Genomic DNA, 13365 nt, shown 5'->3' with positions numbered 1-13365 from the left:
CTGTATCTAGAATAGACTCTTATTAAACTCTTTTCGGGATGCCTGGGTGGTTCAGTGGTTAAGTGTCTGCCTTTGGCTCAGGGCGTGATCCTGGAGTTCCAGAATCGAGTCCCACATTGGGCTCCCCGCGTGGAGCCTGCTTCTCCCTCTGCCTATGTCTCTGCCTCTCTCCTCTCTCTCCCTGTGTGTGTCTTTCTTGAATAAAAACAAAAACAAAAACCTCCTTTGGCAAAGAATCACAAGCTGAGCTAAGTTGGGGGCCCTAAATTTGTAAATTACACTTCTTCCTCCATTTCACTCAAAAGGATTTTTTGACATGAAAATCTCCCAGTCTCTGCCTACTTCATACTTTTAGTCCAGATAAGAGAACTATGGGGAGTCCAAGGTGACTGACCAAGCTGAGACCGAAGTGGGAACATAGAATTAGATTTCACTAGGCAAAAACTAAGGTTACCGTAAAAATTAATACAAGTTGTGCTTGATTTTTGGACATGGCTTATTACAGTTTGCTTTGTTTGAACACATGCAGCTGCTACTAACTTCCCCGGAAACCATAACTGAATCTTTGGTGGGAGGAGGTAGTAGGGATAGGGAGATTAGCATTCTGTCTTTTTCTCCCGGGAAACTTTGGAAAACTATTGGAAGGCTCCTCTTGTTCTAACCCAGGAAATTTACCAAGTGCTTTAAATTTAAAATTAAAATTTTTATTTTTAAGAAATTTGCTTAGAACTTAGAACAGTCAATGTAATAAATGATCTGGATTTTCAGACTAGCTCCAAAATGTTGTTGTTTTTTTTAAGACTTTATTTATTTATTCATGAGAGACACAGAGAAAGGCAGAGACATAGGGAGAAGGAGAAGCAGTCTCCATGCAGGGAGCCCCATTAGGGACTGGATCTTGGGTCTCCAGGATTAGGCCTTGGGGCCGAAGGTGACGCTAAGCCACTGGACCACTGGGGCTGCCCCCAAATGTTTTTAATGCCCACAAATAAGTTAATATGGGGTTCTTTGTAACCCCAACCCTGAAAGGAAATAAGCACAGAGTGAGGACTCTGGCCTAATGGTAAGAGTGGAGTTTGGGTCTGGGGAAAATAGAATTTGGGGATTAAAGAGGAAGATTGTCTATGGCCTTTGGTGGCTGAAGAGCTGAGGCTGGGGAAGACTAAATATTAGTAGCCTTTGAGATCAAGTTGGGAGAAGTATGGACTTGTGACCAAGAAGAGAGATAGTGTCAAAACTGTACCTGAAGCTTCATGCCTTTGTCTTTTCTTAAAGTTCTTAAGGATCCCATGTTTGACTTAATCTATAGTAAGGAATGAACAGAGATGAATAAATAGACTACGAACCCCTTATAAATAGATAAAAATAGGTAAATGCTTTTAAATAGATAAAAATACAGAAATGCACATTCAATTTTAATCTCTAAGAATAATACCTATAGCCTCCCAACCAAATTGCCACTAACAGAAAAAAGTGGCTGGTGGAGAAGCCACATGCACACTTGGAATCAACCTCACAGAATCATCTGGCTCCAGCTCCCTTCATTTCCTCTGTCAGCTGAAATCACATGGCTGCCATCTGTAATTACCTAACATGGGGTGTCGATAGCTTCAAGCACATAGTAGGTGCTAGTTGTTGGTACTAGCTTTTTTTTTCTCTCCTAGAGTTAAAACTGCAGCTAGCCGTCTCCTAATGTCCATTTTATCATTTTAATGTAAGCAGTGATTAACTGTAGATTTTAATGGAGTGCTTTTCTTTTCTGACAGAAGACTTAAGAATGACTTCAGAGCTCTTCTGAGAACCGGGGAATCATGTAGAAAAGGCTTTCAGGGGAGATCAAGACAAAGCCTGCTAATGTTACTCTGTGGCCTCACGCTGTACTGAGGGGAAAATGCAGAGCTTAGGACTTGACATGTGTAGATCTTTCTACTGGGAGAAATGATGGTGGGAAGAGAGAGAGAGAGAGAGAGTACTTAACAAAAGCAAAAACAGAGAGTGCCTGAAGGAAATGTCTTTACATTACAAATTAAAGAATGCATATTCCCATCATCTTCTGTCATCCTGACCTTACACATTCCTTACATTTCTATCCCAACATCTTCACTCAAGATTTATGGCTGTAAAACTAATGTGGTGTTCATGATATTGGCAGAGATTTCTTAGGTTCACTTTTTAATTCTTCTGCTTCTACTATCTCCGTAGAATATAATTCTTACAAACTTATAATTTAAACAGGCATCAGACGAGACTGTGTTTCACTAGTAATAAATCATTTGCCAGTCAACAAATAAAAATTCAAGATTGAAAAAGGAAGATGTATAAAATTAGCAAGAGTTTTAATTCTTTTTTTTAATGATTTTTATTTATTCATGAAAGGCAGAGAGAGGGAGAGAGAGGCAGAGGGAGAAGCAGGCTCCATGCAGGGAACCCGACGTGGGACTCAATCCCAAGACTCCAGGATCACGCCCTGGGCCAAAGGCAGATGCTCAACCGCTGAGCCACCCAAGGATCCCAAGAGTTTTAATTCTAAGAGAAGCTAGTTACGCAATCTCCAAAGTCAGAAAGATGTGAAAGGCATTTAGTGGCTGAAGCATGTCTGTCATTTCTTGCCCTGTTGTACATTTTTTTCTTCCATTCCCACCCTCTCAACACTTTTTCAGCAAATAGACTTTTCTGCTCTCAGACTCTGGAGTAGAGGCCATCTCTTGTTACAGAGGATAAAACATGACAGGGAGAGGAAATTCAGCATACTGTGGCTTTCTTCTTGAGCCAGAAGCCCATTTAGAAATTCAGGAATGTGCTCTGTTTACATGGCTTTCTTCCTCACTCACATAAGGTTCCTTATCTTGAAAATGAAGATAATAGTAGTAGCTATTATTAATCTTTGAGCCAGCCACTTACCTATTCCTACTTCCCCATGTACAAGGAGCATCCAGTTTCTGCTAAACTCTTTTCCCTTCCCTACTCCCAAAGGAAAGAACCTCTTCTAGAGAGAAATGATGGTCAATACTAGTGACTGCTAGTGAGAGTGAGGGCTCCCCAAAGTTTCTACATACTTGGCGGTGGCTACTTGGCGGTGGCTAAACTTACTACTGTTCTGAACAAGCAACAAAAACTCCTGGAATTTGAATTGAATTACTTATATGGTTGGTGGTTAGACCTTCAGTGGAGTCTCAGACGTATTCCTTGGGGAATGAATAAAAACAAAATTGCGTAGCCTGATGGGAAGGCAAGGGACCTTGGAGATTTCACAGCAATTCCTATAGAGAGAAGAATTGCGGAGGAAAAAGCCATAAAGTAAACCATCACTCCAAGATGTCTTGTAAAAACAGCAGTTGGTTTTAGAAATATTTAATCCCAAATTCCACTGAAGTGCACATGGTATTTCCTGTTTCTGGAAACTTAGAAAAAAAAAAATTAAGCTCTGTTTGAAAGCAAGCAAGCAGAGCCAGATGTTGGTGTTGGTAATGATCCGCAGAGCCTAACACTCGTGTGGCAGCAGTCAGGAAAATGCATGACAGCTGTCTGAAGCCATGGGAGCCTAATTTCTCTTGGCCAGAAAAGAAACAAAGTGTAGAGCCTGTTTTGTTTATATGTACAAGAGGACAGCTGAGCCCAAGAGACATTATTTTGGTTAATAGAGCCAGTAACAGCCATTTAAAATATTATTTGTATTCCCTTGACATACTTTGTTTAAATCACTTATTCAAAGAGTGTTCAGTATCCAACCAACTGTAGTGCCATTCTAAAGTTTTGTTGCTGTCATTGTATTGGTTTTTGTTTTTGTTTTTAGAAAATACTAAACTATTAAATTTTGAAACCAAGTGTAGGCCGTCTCATAGTAGTTTGTTTGCTCCATATTAAGAATTGGAGGTTTTTCTGAAAAAAACATGATTGAACTTCTTGATTAAAAGATTCTTAGGTAGGGACACCTGGGTGGTGCAGTTGGTTAAGCGTCCAACTCTTGATTTTGGTTCAGGTCGTGAGATGGAGCCCTGAGTCAGGCTCCAGGCTCAGCATGGAATCTGCTTGAGATTCTCTCTCCCTCTCCTTCTTCCTCTGCCCCTCCCACTCATGTTCTCTCTCTCAAATAAATGTATTAATTTTTTAAAAAAGAGCCTTGCGTATACAGAAGTGGTTACAACCTGCTTTATCTTTCACTATACTCCACCCTAAATATTCTATTTTGGTCTAACTAGTTTGCTCTTCACTGCTTCACTATCCTGTGTACTTTCTTGCTTTGGTGTTTCGCTGTTGTTTTTTTCCTCAACTTCCATACCTACATATCTGTCCATCAAATACTATCCACACTCTAATACCTAATTCATGTGTCACCACACTCATGAAGTTGACCTTGATCATTTCAGCGCCCTTGCTGAAGGGTCTCTTCTCTTGGGAGCTTTGAAACATCTACTGTCTGTATCATTTACATAGCACTTCTCCCAAACTGTCCCTGGTTCCTGGCACAGACCTTCAAAAACCCTTGGAATTCCTTGAGTGAGAAGAATATGCTAGATATATGTAATAAATCCTCATGGACCATATTTAAGTTTATGCTAATGAAATGTAGAGGAGGATCAACCAAGGGCTTAGAAGGTTGGAACCTTCAGCCTTACCTCCTGACCTCTGGGGAAGGGAGGGGCACTGGAGATTGAATTTAATCACATGGCTAATGATTTAATGCATCATGCCTATGTAATGAAACCCTGATTTAAAAAAAAAAAAAAAAAACTTAGTACACCAAGGCTTGGGGAGCTTCCGGGTTGATGAACATGTTGATGTGCTGGGATGGTGGTGCACCCTGGCTCCACAGAGACAGAAGCTCCCACACTCAGCACTCTTACAGACTTTGTGCTACAGACTTCCTCATCTGGCTGTTCATTTGTATGCCTTATTACAAAACAGTAACAGTTAAATATAGTGCTTTCCTGAGTTCTGGGGGTCATTCTACTGAATTATCAAATCTGAAGGAGGGTTGTGTGAATTTGTAGCCAAGTGAGACAGAAGTGCAGGAAGCCTGGGGACCCCACTTGCAGCTAGCATGTGATGTAAGGGCAATCTTATTGGGGACCCTGCCCATTAACTTGTGGGATCTGACACTAACTCCAGTTAGTTAGTATTGGAATTTAATTAAATTGGGGGACACCCATTTGGTGTCAGAACACAATATTACATTGTGCATTTTAAAACACACCATGGCATTGCCTTATTTATAGTTTGCATTAGCATACAGCAGAAATGATATCACCACCACAAGATTCAGAAGAGAGCAATTATATCAAGTGCTTATGTCTATCATCAAACTCCAGTGTTGATTGACGGTCAGTGAAGTTATCAACAAATTTAAGTATGTGCACCTTAATCCTTCAACTGAACTGAGGCCTTCTGGTTATCAAATCCACATTTTCAGCATCTATATATTTCAAATCATGCCTACTGAATTGTCTTAAAAGTCCTAAGTACTAATGACCTGCTTTCTGGTTTTATGATGATATACGAATTGGCACTTATTAATGATAACACTCACCTTGCATTACATGCCTAGTTAACAGTCTTCTCTCTGTGGACATTGCTTTAATACTCTCTTTCTTCTCTCTTCTTATTTCATAAACAGGAAATGCTAAGCCATAGATAAGCTTCTTTCCTAGGATCTTAGGATCAACTAGGACCAGAATTGAAATTAAAAGTCCATCTCCAAAAAAAAAAAAAAAAAAAAAAAGTCCATCTCCCTTGGATTTCTGAGCCCATTACTTAGTTTATCATACCCTCTTTGAGTAGTAAGAGCTACTGGTCATTTTCAGTTCCAACCGCTATATGGATAATGATAGGTGGTGAAGTAGCCAACAAGCTCAGAATCAGGTTTTATGATGCATGGTGTGCTTGTCATTCATTTTAGAAGAGTTCCTTTGGCCTTATGTTTACACTTGTAATTTTTTTTTTTTTTTTGCAATTTTTTTTATTGGAGTTCAATTTGCCAACATATAGAATAACACCCAGGGCTCATCCCGTCAAGTGCCCCCCCCCCACCCCCTGGGTGTCCATCACCCAGTCACCCCCACCCCCCGCCCACCTCCCTTTCCACTACCCCTTGTTTGTTTCCCAGAGTTAGGAGTCTCTCATGTTCTGTCTCCCTTTCTGATATTTCCCACTCATTTTTTTCTCCATTCCCCTTTATTTCCTTTCACTATTTTTTATATTCCCCAAATGAATGAGACCATATAATGTTTGTCCTTCTCCGATTGACTTATTTCAATACCCTCCAGTTCCATCCACGTCGAAGCAAATGGTGGGTATTTGTCGTTTCCAATGGCTGAAGAATATTCCATTGTATACATAGACCACATCTTCTTTATCCATTCATCTTTGGATGGACACTGAGGCTCCTTCCACAGTTTGGCTATTGTGGACATTGCTGCTATAAACATCGGGGTGCAGGTATCCTGGCGTTTCACTGTATCTGTATCTTTGGGGTAAATCCCCAGCAGTGCAATTGTTGAGTCATAGGGCAGATCTATTTTTAACTCTTTGAGGAACCTCCACACAGTTTCCCAGAGTGACTGCAGCAGTTCACATTCCCACCAACAGTGTAAGAGTGTTCCCCTTTCCCCGCATCCTCTCCAACATTTGTTGTTTCCTGCCTTGTTAATTTTCCCCATTCTCATTGGTGTTACACTTGCAATTAAATCTAATGTCTTCTTGCCAAATGAAGTCAATGCATCATTTATAATGATAGAAAAGTTTAGGGATATAGCTTAATTTAACATGTACACTCTTAAAAATGATGAGAAATATAATTCAAGATCGACAAAAATGGAAACAAACATTTAAAAAAAAGAAATCTCAAGAGTATAAAAATAATTGTATTGCTTACCTAGCAGGTTAAAATCTAATTAGCCCTATTGAGTTGGAGTTGGACTCATTTTTTTTTAGTCTTCTTCATGTTATAAATCAGAATTGAAACAGTAACTTTAGCAGCTAGAGTTTTTAAGGGCTATGGGGAACACCAGCCAACAATTTATTTCGGCCCAGAGAACAGAGAGAAAAATCTCGTTTTATTTTATCTGATTACTCTTCAGAAATAATTACTTGCTTTTGTAACACACCAAACTTTTACTTTATTACTAACAGAATCTCTGAAAATGATGGCAAGTGGAGTTAGGGAACTGTCATTACTATAGCATTCTATTTGACAACATGCAACACACCCATTAAGAGCTTTACGTTCTCCTCAAACATGTGGTAGGAAACTTCAAAGTTTATTTAACCCATAAATCAAGCTGAGTATACAACAAGCTTGATAATAAACATGTGTTGGTAGGCTGTATTTCAGACCACTTCCCTAGAAGCTTTATCTAAATGGCAAACACTGGCAGAAATAATTGTTTTCCCAAGTCTTAAGTTTAGACACTATTTGTGACACTTTTCTCAGAGACAAAGTAGATAATTTCAGTGGCCATTTTGTAGTTAAGGGAAAAGTTCATGGTCCTTCCTTTCCAGAATACTCCTGCATAGATAGTGACATGCTCCTGACCTTGGACATCTGCTCCATACGAACTTTTGCATGCAAATGCTCTTCAATGGGAGACACCTGTGTGATAAGGCTTTTTAAGAAATGGCCTCAGAGTTGGCCTGATTTTACTATTTCAACAGTATTTAATTCCGAAGGAGTCCAGATTAGTTTTCTTTTAAGATCTATCACTTAGGGTAATTTCAGACTTATAAAGTTTCAGAGCAGTGTCTCAACTAATCTAGACTCTTCTGAATTAGGGATGATAAGGCCCAATGTAGGCCCACTTGCCTGGGACGACAGGAGAATTGATGGGGGCTTGGTTAGAAAAAAAGTGGCTTAGGTTAGGGTTTTGTATCTGCTACAGTATGGATCCCAAAGCAGTCTTTCTTTTATGTAGAAGAAAGCTGATAATGAGATTTGGCCCCCAGCACAGTGGTTAGCAGCGTGGGCTCTGGGGGAAGGTAACCCAGGTTTATATGCTCCACTGACATGTACAGAATCCTAGTCCAATTGCTTATTCTCTCCGTGTCTCCAGAAGCCTCCTTTATAAAATGTAGTAATGACCTTTCTTATGTAACATTTAATAATAAGATACCAAACAAAACTAATGATTTTTAAACATTTGGCACAGTCTCTGGAACTTAAAAGCATTCAAATAGTAACCAATAGTGCTTACTCTGTGCCTGGGGAAATCTGTGCATTAAATATATGTAAGTCCTTTAAATTTCACAGTGGAAGATACCACATTCCCATTTTACGGATAAAGAAACTGAGGTACGTGTGGGCTGAGTAACTTGCCCAAGGTCGCACAGCTAGTAAGTAGCAGATTGCCTCTGCACGTTTTAACTCAGGCCATGTGACTTCTGAATTCATGCAATTAGTGACTATTTTCTGACGTTTCTCTAATTGATAAGTGTGATGCTTTATTATTGTTGTTTTCCTTCCTGTAAATCTTTCCAACTTCGTGGCACAGACATGACCTTTGTTCCCTCGGGTCTTGTGTTCCAGGAGAAGCAGCAGCTGCCTCCTCCTATTGCTCAGCCACCCATAATTCGTGACAAGCCACTTATCACTTGCACAATTCCCATTGTGAAGGGGAAATGGTGGCAGGAAGAGACGAAAAGACATACATGAGGAGTTATATTCTTGTTTGGATTCTGACACCCTCCTAGCTGTGTGGACTTAAGATCTTCTCTGGGCCTTAATCTCCTAAATTGTAAAATGACAGATTCAAATTGGAATATTCCATATCTAGGATTTCACAATAGCCTACTTACCTAAATTTAAATATTTACTAAATACCTACTAAATGAGAACATTGTATTCTTTGCTAGGACAAAAAAAAAAAATCAGTAGAAATAAAAATGATAGAAAAATGCAAATAAATTGAAGGCGTGATCCCAACTATAAGTACTTTTTATCTAACATGATAGACACCTGCATAAGTAAACAGGATGGAGAGCTTGTGTGAGTTGGGAAGACTTGGGCTCAAATATAATTTTTCTTTCCTATCTGTGTTTATCTAACTGAACCTTAATTTTCTCATTTATAAAATGGGCTTGATAATACTCTCCTTGACAGAGTTGGATCATCACTGATACTCATAAATGTTATTAAAAGTATTCAACAAATGCCTTGGATAAATATGTTATTTAAAAGAAAGAACATAGGGATGTCAGCAGGAAAAATATATGCTGTGGAAATTTTAAAAGTACATATGGGATCATCGACTCACTTGATTTCCATTCTCTGTTTTCAAAATAAACTAAAAAAGAGGTTATATGCCAAAATTCATTATAAACTGATTAAGAATTTAAAGTCTAGACACCTGGGATCCCTGGGTGGCTCAGCGGTTTAGCGCCTGCCTTTGGCCCAGGGCGCGATCCTGGAGACCCGGGTTCGAATCCCACGTCGGGCTCCTGGTGCATGGAGCCTGCTTCTCTCTCTGCCTCTCTCTCTCTTTCTTTCTCTCTCTCTCTCTCTCTGTGTGTGTGTGCGTGTGACTATCATAAATAAATTTAAAAAAAAAAGTCTAAACACCAACACAATTTTACATAGTCTCTTCTAGCTCAGGATCTCCAGAAACACCCTCATTGTATGCTTTGGCAGATGTGTTAGTCTTCTCCTTTTGGTAGGGGAGGGTGGGGAGCAAGGGAAGTGGGGGTGGGGTGGTTGGTATCTTTTCATGGAAGTAGCCGGAGATTGCATGGGTTGTCTGCTATCTCAAAACCCAAAGCCCCGTAAAAGGCAACAACATGGGTATTTTTTTTTTTAAAAAAGTGTCTATTATTAAATAGTGAACAGTGAGGGGGAAGAGGTTCTTTCCTATCCTGATATTTTCTTCCATGTAAAAGGGATTCCATTAACCTAAACTCCTTTCTCCCTGTTACTAGTTCCCCACCCAGGGAGGAAGAGTGACTTATCTAACTGGTAAGGTTAAGAGAAGAAACAGGACATATATAGCCCACCACCTTCTCTTCTCTTTTAGGTATGAGTTGCTGGGAGGAAGTGAGTGGTTTGCTTTGCTCTGCTCTTTCTCTTCTTTTTGTATTACAGAAACTGATTTGCTCCCAAAATCCAAACTGATTTGCTCCCAAAGTCCAGCACCCACTGCAGCAGAATGAGTGGGCTTGCCGTGCTGACTCCTGCTTGCCCATGGGTGTGAAAGTCACATTTTCCAATAACATCTTTATTGGTAATAAATGCTATATTATGGCCTCCATCTACCTGACTGCTCTATCTATGTCTTATTTTATTTGGAATTCAAGTGAGGAAAACAATGGTGGTAATTACTGAGTACTCTTGATATCTGACCTTCAAGAAGTCGTTGCCCCTACCCCAGGGGACCTCTGGTTTTCCTGCTCAAATAGATGGCTTATGCTGAGTCTTTTGCATTGTTTTCTTTTGTCCCCCCTTGATGGTGCCATGCAGTTTTCAGGGTGGCTGTGTCCTAGTGGAATAATTTCTCACAGATTTTGAATACTTTAAACTGAGCCAATTAGTGGGAAGAATTTAATTTAATAATCATTTCATCCTCTGCATGTGAAATGTGCTATAAAAAGATGTCAATCAGTGCTCTCCTAATTACAAATATATACTATTAATGTATTACTTTAATGCTAAAGGAGCATGTTATTGTCAGACACTTGATAAGAATAAAATGTGAATTAAAATGGGATACATCTGTGAAACACGAGAAGCATGCCATTTAACCAATTTAAAAATAAAAAATGAAGGGGAAGGAGATGAGACATACTGCCCATTGGTGACCAAGCTGGATGCGGATGATGGATTTGTGAATGTCCTGATTAAATCCTGACTCTGGTGTCCTACCTAAACATCATAGTGTAGAACTTACACATTGATTACTTTTAAATTCAGGGCTCACACAATAATGTTATCTGTTCAGTTCAATTCAGTGAATATTTATTTGACTCAAATTTCTTTATGCCATGTTCTATGTTCTATTTGGGCAAAAGAGCAACAAACCTGACAAAATGAGGGTCATGCCCTCATGGAAAATAATGGAAAGAACCTAATTGTATTTATCAGTTAAATTTGTAATTGTCAGCAAAGAAATATTTTTTAAAATAAAAATGCAAAATTTTCAATATATGTACCATGGTTTTTATTGCTTGGTTTCTTATAACAGGGAAAAATAAGGAGAAATATCCCGAGTATCTATCAATAGAAAATGGTATCATAAATGGTTGTGCTTCCATTCTATGGGGTATTATGTACTTGTTTGATAGAATGAGGTAAATCTATATGAAGGGATTTAGTATAGCAAAATGATTCGTTGTTAAGTAAAAAGTTACGTGCACTTCATTTTTGTAAAACAACAATAGCAGCAATGATATTTATATGTATATTATATGTTAGTTTAGCAAAGGGACAAGTAAGGAAGGCACATGCCAAATTTTTAACAGTGATTACATTACTTGGGAAAACTTTTGAACTGTAACAGGGAAGTAGTATCTTTAATTAAAGAATTGGAATAGATGCTTTACTGGTAAAAATAAATAATGCTAAGTAGAAACAATAGACTATATCTCAACTAAGAAAAACAAACAGGAGTATTGTGGAGATGAAAATGTTGACAATATGTTCTTCTATGTAGTATAATGATGATTATAAGTAAATTTTTTCTCTCCCTCTGGACACTTTTACGTATTTTATACAGAAGCATGCATTAATGTAACAATCAGAAATTTAAAAAAATTATAAGGAAGAAATTTGTGCCTTTTGACTTGTTAATCCTACTCTTAAGTTTCTTTCTGAAAATGGAACATACCAGAAGAATTCAAATGAGAATAATTTCTTTTAAAGTAATTATAAGGAAGAGCATGTCATTATTCCAGAAATGATTATTTAAAACTGTTTTTGAAATTTCTTTTGGATTTTCCAGTGTATTCAGTAGAATCATTGGATGATTCTCACTCCAGTTAAGCAGAAATTTATCTTGCTCATCTCTACAAGGCAACCCTGTCCCAGTCATTCTGGGTAAGATGCATTCCACTCTAATCTGAGGTATCATGATGTATATTCATAGGAAAGAAAAGCACATTTCTCAGAAATTACGCAAGACTTTCCCCTCAAGCTGTTAACTATTTAAAAAGAGGCATTCTCTAAATCTTTTTTTTTTTAAAGATTTTATTTGTTTATTCATGACAGACACAGAGAGAGAGAGAGAGAGAGAGAGAGAGACAGAGACACAGGCAGAGGGAGAAGCAGGCTCCATGCAGGGAGCCTGACATAGAACTCGATCCCGGGGTCTCCAGGATCAGGCCCTGAGCTGAAGGTAGTGCTAAACTGCTGAGCCACCGGGCTGCCTGCATCCTCTAAAGCTATCCAAAAATAACAAATAATAAATAGGATGCTTCTCTTTTTAAAGATTTATTTATTTTAGAGAAAGTGCACACTCATGTGAGTAGGGGGAGGGGTAGAGGGAGAGAACCTTTAAGCAGACTCCCACCTGACCACAAAGCCCAATCCATGACCCATGAGATCATGACCTGAGCCAAAACTAAGAGTCAGGCGCTCAACCGACTGAGCTACTCAGGCACTTCAAGGATGCTTCCTATGTAGAAATTTATAATCTCCAGTCTAAGGATCTTAAAGCTTGAATAACTGCTTTTGTGTATGAACATGTGAGGGTATAGTAGACAATCCATTTGACAAACACTATTGATTGCCCACCATAAATCATCTTGTTATCTTTGAGATATGTAATGGCAGATGTGAATAGAAATTACACCAGGTGTGGTAGATGGCTACCCAGACCACTTTGGAAGCACTGGTGCTGGCACCAGGGGTTGTTGAGACAGAGAGAAGGGGCATATACAGGGAAGTGGAAGCTTAGTTTGTCCCTGGAAAGTCTAGGCTGTTAGAAACTGCAGGTGGAGCAGAAAGACCTGGGGTGGAATTCTATCACTGCCAATTTTTTTGAGCTTGACTATGTCAGTTAACGTCTGAGCAATGCATCTCTGATTTGATCTGTGCTGAATTGAAAAAAGCGGTAAAAAATATGCAAGTGCTTTGCAAAGCTATTGAGACAATTAAAGGAGATAATGTATGCAAATGTGTATTTATAAAGTGTGAGGTTCAATACATAAATTTAATATATTAATAATTAAGGGCTTATTTACATTATTGGGGACACAGAGTGCAGTGTCTTCTACTTGGTCATATATTGGTGATAAAGTGATGTTTTGGCAGCTGTCTTCATGAAAAAAAGCCAAGGTTCCCTAGGTATTGCAAAATTAAAAAAGTTATCATACTTTACATGGGCACAGAATACTTGATATCATGGAATTTTAGAACTGATAGGGTACTGTGTGGTCCCTTGACTCGAC

Source organism: Vulpes lagopus, chromosome 9, assembly GCF_018345385.1.
Source record: "Vulpes lagopus strain Blue_001 chromosome 9, ASM1834538v1, whole genome shotgun sequence".
NCBI lineage: Eukaryota > Metazoa > Chordata > Mammalia > Carnivora > Canidae > Vulpes > Vulpes lagopus.
The sequence above is the reverse complement of the archived record's forward strand: the minus strand, read 5'-3'. Positions refer to the sequence as shown.